The sequence below is a fragment of the Haemaphysalis longicornis genome, unplaced genomic scaffold (genome assembly GCF_048455015.1).
Source record: "Haemaphysalis longicornis isolate Haplotype H1 unplaced genomic scaffold, Haemaphysalis longicornis Haplotype H1 scaffold_16, whole genome shotgun sequence".
Lineage (NCBI taxonomy): Eukaryota > Metazoa > Arthropoda > Arachnida > Ixodida > Ixodidae > Haemaphysalis > Haemaphysalis longicornis.
In genome coordinates this window covers 6,218,903-6,226,959 of record NW_027526266.1, presented here as the reverse complement: position 1 = coordinate 6,226,959, position 8,057 = coordinate 6,218,903, and positions in this window count along the sequence as shown.

Below are 8,057 nucleotides of genomic sequence, written 5' to 3'. Positions count from 1 at the left end.
TAAAGCGTTGCTCGGATGAGCCATATAATTTCCTTTCGGTTCGTGGCCTCGGCGGCGGCTTTCTTGATAAAAAAAATGAAATGCCCGAATATGAACATTTCGAAGAACGTTAAGGATTCACAAGAGGTCGGTATTACTAGAGCCGTTCACAACGGCGTGACAGCACCCCTAAGGTAGCATTACCACCTGAGTTACAGAAAATCTGTATTTTTTTCTTTTCCTGTTGAAAGATGCTTTGTTGTGATAGCGTCAGTGGCGGAAATGGCTGGTTACAGTGGCTGTCGCGTATGCTACAAAATCGACAGCTGGGCTGGCTCATATCCTTCCATCCTAAACAACTCTTGAAAACACGATGACGAGGAAGAGGGAACACAAGACGGTGCTGACTCTCAACTAAATCTTTAATCGGAAGAAAACACACACATATACAATCATACATCAAACCTGTCACCACTACACACTACATACCACTACATGTCACCACTACACAGCAGAGCGTCAGCAATCTTCTCGTAGCCAACTCCCCCCTGAAAACACACACCTAAGGCATCGTATTTGACAGCAAAGCAAACTCCTCATCACACAGTGTCTCAGAAGCAAGGCTAATGTTCTTACCTTCACTTTGCTCTTATACAAAACGCTTACAATAAGTCCCTTGTAAACTCGTCAATAGGACGCCAAATAATACATGTGGACTTAAAAAATAGGTTGCATTTTTCGGGACTGTTTTCCTCGTGGGTCTTACAGTGTCGAGCGATGTGGGTAAATGACTTATTCTTTAGTGAACCATGGTGCTCTATGACACGTGCATTGACGCACCTGCGGCAAATGTAATCATTACAACATGAAAACTGGTAGGAGTACACGATGCCCATCTAGTAGGGAAGAACAGGTGACACGTGTTTCAATTTGCACCCGCTGCCAGCTTTTTGTCTTGACAACTTATTTTCCACCATTTTACATATCCTGCTTAGTTTATTCGAGGCCGAAAAACTTACCGCAACCACGTAACCACGAGATACACTTTTCAGGCCACGTGAGATACGAGGCGTGTAGGGGATAATAGCGATTCGGTTTCTTTCAACCGGACGCCCAACTTGACACCTCGCTTCTGAATTCACAGCTTAAGTAGCTTCTGTGCAAACCTGCGCATTACTTCCTCAGGAAAACCAGTGTTAAGCCTGGCGATTCGTGCCTCAAAACTACTGCCAGTTTATGCATACAAAACGTAAAATTAGCCGTTAGTAACAGAAAAGACAATCCCACGCTTTACCAGTTTGAAGTGCCCAGAGCTGTAATTCAAAAGCGGTTTGGCAGATCTAGGACACTATGCCCAGCGTACATCCCCTGGTTCCAAAAGCAAATGCAAATCCAGGAACTGTAGCTAACCACCTCTCGGTAGCTCACATGGAAAGCTACGCCCCAGGGCGCACTTTTTAAACAACTTTACAACTTCAAGCATTCGGCATGATACTTTGCAAGTATCACCAAAAACCAGGAAATCACCCAATTTGTCTAACTACCTTGATAGCCAACCCACACAGAATCTGGTCAATACGTCTGTCGATCCCACTAAGAAAAATATTGCTAAGAACAGAGGCTACCCAAGAACTAATACATATCCCGGTTTTTTGCACATGTAAGCCAAGCACCCACTCCACAAATGCTGAATTGAAGTACAAATAAGAGTTTCCAAAACCCGCTCCCGGTACTAAACAATTGTTATGGACCTTCATTTCATCATTTTTCTCAGTGATGCACCTCTTACACTGTTCACTAATTCATAATGGGGAATGGAAAAGTACGGCTATGCGTCATCAAAACTGAAAATTTGGCTAGTACCTGGATTATTCGTTCTCAAAAAATCTACAAGGTTGCCCGAGTTTGTGCTCTCAAACGTATTGTGAAACTGTAGGGAGTCTAGGTGTCCCTGGAGGTGCCCCGACACCACCCTCTGCCTTCACGTCCACTCCGAAAGAAGTGCGCGAACAGGCACTTCGGGCTTATATATATTTGCGCCAAGAAGAACAGTTCCATAATTCGGTCTTTTTCGTGTTTTACAGCGCCTGAAAGACGCTCAAGAGTGTGGTAACTTAGCAGGGAAACAGCCCGTTTCTTTACTTTGAACCTTTTACATCAATAGGTCAAAACGTTTTACGAACAGCTTCGATTGCCCTAACGGATAACAGCTCATCCGGTACAATGACAAAGCCACCTCCCTTATCTGAGGTCACGACGTGCAGGCGGTTACTCACAGCACACTCGACTCATTGTCGTACTGGCTGGGGCTTTCGTCGCGTGCCCTGAATCCTGGAGAGAACATCAACGCACTCTGTGCCGAAACATGGAGGGTCTTCCTCTGGAACATCACGTGCAATAGTTTTGGTGAGGGCTATTCAGCAGTTTCTGTCCTGTTCAGCCTGGGTAGGTGATGCAAGACGTTAATCTAGAGCCAGTCCACTGTCTTGTCTGACTTCAAGCCCCAGTCAAGAAAGAGCCTACCGCTTTGGCCATCTGTAGTTCAGCCCAGTTGGCCAGCAGGATAGCCCTCACCAGAACTTCTGCACGCGGGTTTTAAGAGGAAGACCACCCACGGTTCGCCACAGACTGCGTTCATGTTCTCTCCTGGACGGAACGCAAGCGACGCAAGTGCCAGCCTGTACGAAAACGTGTCAAGTTTGCTGTGAATAGCCACCTGCACGTCATGACCTTACATAAGGACGGTTCCTTTGTCATTGTACGGCTTACCTGTTTTCTGTTAGAGCCATCGAAGCTGTTCGTAAGAAGTTTCAACCTACTGATGTAAAAGGTTCGAAAGTGAAGGAACGAGTTGTTTCCCTGCTAAATTACCCCACTCTTGAGTGTCTTGCAGGCGCGGTGAAACACAAAAAAGGCGAAACTCTGGAACTGTTCTTCTCGGAAAAAACACTATTATGGAAATACTGTCTTATTAAAATGCAAAATTATACCACAGTGCTATCCGGAAGCCACAATTACGCCAGTTTTTTTTTCTCGATTTTTGAGTGCATAATGCACACAACACCTGCAAAGACATCCTATCAAAAGGCAAAGTTTTGAATGCTTACCGGACTTCCGCATTTCCAAGATGTACCTGTGGCGCCAATTTGTGCACTGCACAAATTTCAAGCAACGTTAGTGCCGTATATTGTAATTTAGAATGCAAATATCACCTCCAAAGTTTGCACCTTATTATACGCTTATTCATAAGCAACAAAAACTACTAATCTTAAAATTATTTAATATATGCTTGCAGAGACTGTATGAAAACGAAAGGTTTCAAAACGTAATGCAGGTACGTCAGTGTCTTAAAAGAAGACGTTTACGGCATTACTATTAAAAATTTTATCCGCTTCATTGATATTTAATTCATCAAAAAAAGGTTCAAAGTTCGCACAGACTCAGCCAACACGCATGCGAGATATTAAAAAATATGGATAGATTTCAAAGTAGGGAAAAGAATTCGTTTTACTTTGTCTAGATATGCACTTTAAAATAAACGGTGCCTATTTGCAAACCATGCTGATACCATTTCAAGATAGGTGTCTGTGAGCAAGCATGTTGCCACAAACTGGGAAAGTTGAAGATATAGACAACTAAGACGACGCCACGCAGAGTCCTGGCCTGTTGTAAGTAAAAAACAGACGGTTTGTTGATATCCACTTTTCGCTTGAGGCTCCAGCTTCATGACGCCCTATATCATAAAAACGTTTCCGGGGAAAACGGTTCTTGGGTTGCTTTTGTCGCTCAATGTGTGGAACCCACGGTAGTGATCTATTCCTAAATATCCACTAGCATCTTCTTATTGAGTCTCCTTTTATCCGTTAATTAAAGCGTATTGCTTCCAGTCTTTAAAAGTGGGATAATAATGGTATCATCCTAAAGCTTTGCAAGAATACCTGGTTGTGTTTTCTGGGTAAATAAAACTGCTGCTTGAGCGTCTTTGTAGGTGTATGACTATTTGGTCATGTCAGTTTTACGCAGTGGAAACTCCTTTTGAAGAAAATAAAAAACAATACCATTACGTTCTTAAGGAGTGGATACCTGAGTCGAATCTTTTGCGTTTTCTTCCGCGGACACATGCGTTTATTTATTTTTTGTAGTTATCATTTCGAAGTGCGGAGAGCCGAACTGAAGTCTCCTGGAGCGTAACCCAAGACCATCTGTTCTTTTATACATTTTGTGTCCTCTCGCGCTGGCTGAGAGACTTGTTTGGGTTACGTTCGGGTAGTCCTGAGGTTCTTTGCTATGTTTTTGGCGTGTGAGTTTGTTGTGAAGGTATTCAAATGAATATTGAGTTTTCCCGTCTATTTAGGAGGCGAGCACATTGGCTTCTCTAATTTGATGAAAATCAAGTACTAGTTATTGGGTTGCCTTTAAACATTTCCCGTATTTGTTTTCTTCCTTTCACACGACAATACATTTTTCTTCACCCCTACTGCTATGCTTATTCTAAAACAAACGTCGAAGGGCCAATAATAAAAACCGGCTTCTGGAGTCTCAAACGAAAACTACTGCTTCGCAGTCGTTCTGTAACAGAAGGGTTGGTAACGCGAGAGATAAACTTACGACGAAAAGATAGCGTGGGTCTTTAGAAACGTTTCAAGTTCTAAGTGCTCCTTATAATTGCCTAATGTTTCCAGTAGCGAGAGCCTGTCATCAGGTCTTGCACCACCACAGATGGAGACCCCTAAGCAACACACCCAAGCGACCAATTACATGACCTGCTTCAATTACCGTTTCTGTCAACTCTCCAAGTGCATGCCAGATGAAGGAGCACTCCTGGCACCACATTATATTTTGGGTCATCTAACGCGAAACGCCCCAACCCAAAAATAGACCATCGGCCATTCTACCAAAAAAATGTCTGCTATTTGCTGAATTTTGTAGGAGGTCTCCCGAAAAACTTTTAGTCTAACAAAATTATTCAGTCGTGCAAGCGCCACTGAAAATTTTGGCAAATGCGTAAATTGTCATTGGATATAATTATTTTAGATAAAGAGTTGAAATACGTACAATAACAAATATTGTTTGAGAACTTTTGTCTTGCGTTGTTCATTGAGTGGGACCATGATTAATGCCATGTAAGGATGTTTGGTGTTGTATTAGCTCAGCAAACCGCAACAGTAAGATCATTTTAAGGCCTTTTTTATGAAGACTCCGCTACTACTCTAGCGGAAATATTACAATCCTGCGTTGATATTTTGATGTGTTTACTTAAAATCATTTCGGTCATCACCAGTGGGCAAATTTTAAAAAGGTGCGCACAAAGATGAAAAAATGGGTTTCTGCCAAACTTCACTGCTAAATAACCTTCGGAGGTCCGCTAGGAAATATTATCACCCAGCCAATTACGACGCAGCTGTGTTGTAAGAAAAGCAAGTGTATTGGAGGGGACTTGAGGTCCCATAGCAACTCAAAGAAGACACAGGCGGCGAAACAGCAGTCGACGGGCGCCGAGTAGTTTCAGCAAATGTAATACCGCGGCGTCTGCTCTGCGTGCATTTATCATTTACGCGTGTGTTTCTCTAACCATCGAATTGCATCCAGAACACTGGAGATGAAATATTATTCTAGGCTGGTGACGTGCGTTCCAAACACTCTACGAAAGTGGTTAACAGGTGAGGCAGAAAAAATGAAGAATGGAACGCGCGCTTTACTTGGCCCACTTACTAACGAGCTAATAGAGCCTGGTGCAGCCGGGGGGCAAAAACATAAGTAAACAAACCCAATGCATAGTTCGGGGCATTACCCCCTTCTATGAGTGCATCGACCAGATGATAAAATAGAACCGCAGTCTCAACAAACTAAAGATACTGTTATCTTGCGTAGCAAGAGTTATTCGAACCACGTGGATGTCTTCGGGCCGCGAGCATCGTGAGGATGTTCCGGAATCGCTGTCGAGAATTCCCTCGTAGGTTAGTTGGCCCACACTTCGTAAAATCTCGTACGGTCCGAAATACCTTCGAGTAAACTTGTCACTGAGTTGGCGGTGCCGGATGGGAGTCCAAACCCACACACATTCTCCTAAGTGGTACTCGGCTTCGGGTCGTTGGTTGTTGTAGCGTCCGTCCTCCACCAGCTGCTGCTCTGTTGAACGACATCGAACACGCTGACATGCCTGCTGCGCGCGCTGAATGTATCCTTGGACGTCGGCGTTGGGGTCATCGTCTTCTACATGCGGAAGCAGGGCGCTAAGCATCGCAGTCGGCAGTCTTCCGTAGACGACCTCGAATGGTGCCCTTTCGTTCTGATGATGAAGATGATCATTGATTAATTTACACGAAGTATAAAAGGTAACGAAGATGACTGGTGTAACGGAGAAGGTTGTCCTGATGCACGATAAGAAAAAACATGTAAAAACTTGACATCAGTGAGAAACCTAAAAATACGCTTGATGGAAAACTTGTGCTTATCTTTTAAACAGTATGATGAGTGAAACGGGATGTGTTGCCTGTATAGTTGTGGGAAGTGCTTGCTTCGTGTTGTGTCCAGTGCCTTGCATTGAAGTATTGAAGTAGCACTTCGATCATGAATAGGCCATCTCCGCACCCGCTGCACGTGGGCCTTGTAGATCCCGTCATCAAGTGGGAGTGGGTTGCGTGTGTGTGGCCTATCCGTAATCCAGCCAGGTTACTTTGTTTAGCCTGTTGTGTGGGTCAGAGGTATATGCTCCCATGAGTAACTTTATAACGTTAAGTTAGTTGTCTGTTCATTCTACTGTGCTTGCGTTGTTCCACACGCATACCGCAGCCATGTGGTCTGTGGCATCATTACCTGCAATCCCAGAGTGCCCTGGCACCCAACACACGGCCACTCCAAGGTTGACGCATTTACAGGCAGAATAGTATTAAGTATAACATTGACCAGATGGTCTTGACATTTTTGTGATGACAATGTATGCACAATACCTAAGGTATCAGTATAATTTAAAGATTCGGGAATTCTATTGAGAAGAATATTATTAGGTACACGAAGTATACAATAGGCCTCTGCAGTAAAGATGCTTGTATTTTTATTCATAGTTTTACAGACATTAAACTTCACACCATGCACAGCGCAGAAAACAGTTGTGAAAGTTTTTTAAGCGTCAGTCTAAATTTCAGCGAACGTATATTTTTGCTGCAGAGACAAGAAATCTTACAGGATTGCGCTGCTAGCCACTCGGTTTTTCTCGATAATTGTGAGCGATACATCACATAATATCTAGCTAAGCTGCCACGGTACTAGCAATTCAGTAAGGGAGGTTTATTTGGTGTCTAAAAACAAGACATCAAGTTCTGATGCTTGATCTCTTACTCTGAAATGGGGAGAGCAGAGATTGATGAACGATTATTAAGGAGTTGAGAGATGAATTTCTCATAAAAAACTGACGCAAAAGTATGGTGAGGTATTGATGAAATTAATGAGAAGCATAAACAGGTCCGTGTATGTTCGGTGACGTTCTAGGCTCAATCGGTTCCACTTCATATAGAGGCTTTCAAGTGGACCAGTCCGGAAGACACAACCCGTCAACCAGAGCAATTGATGAAGCGCAGGGTACAGAATTCGGAGGGATGTTTGAGCGGCTGACCCTTAGACAAATCTACCATATTCAAATTGTGAACCTAGTAGGCTGGTAAAACACATAAAAATTGTTTTTCAGCACCAAAAGAAATGTGGGTGAGGAACCTCCTGATAATAATTTTTAAAATTCATGTGTTAGTTGTTTTATGTGTGGGATGAATGTGAGCTTTTTGTCAAAGAATATACCTAAAAACTTGTATTCCTTTTTGACAACAACCGAGACATCATTGCGTCGAACGTTCGGATCCAGCCGGATGCCCCGCCTCTTGGAAAACAAAACACAAGTGCAGTTTCGTGGATTAAATTTAAAACCGTTGCTATCTGCCCAGCCGGCTAGCTTGTTAACACCAAAGTGTACATGGCGCTCATACACAGACAAGTTACATGATATAAATGAGAGTTGATCGTCGCCTACACAGATTGAACAGGAAATCAATGTTGGCAGGGCCTTCCCTAAGAGAATTTATTTTCAC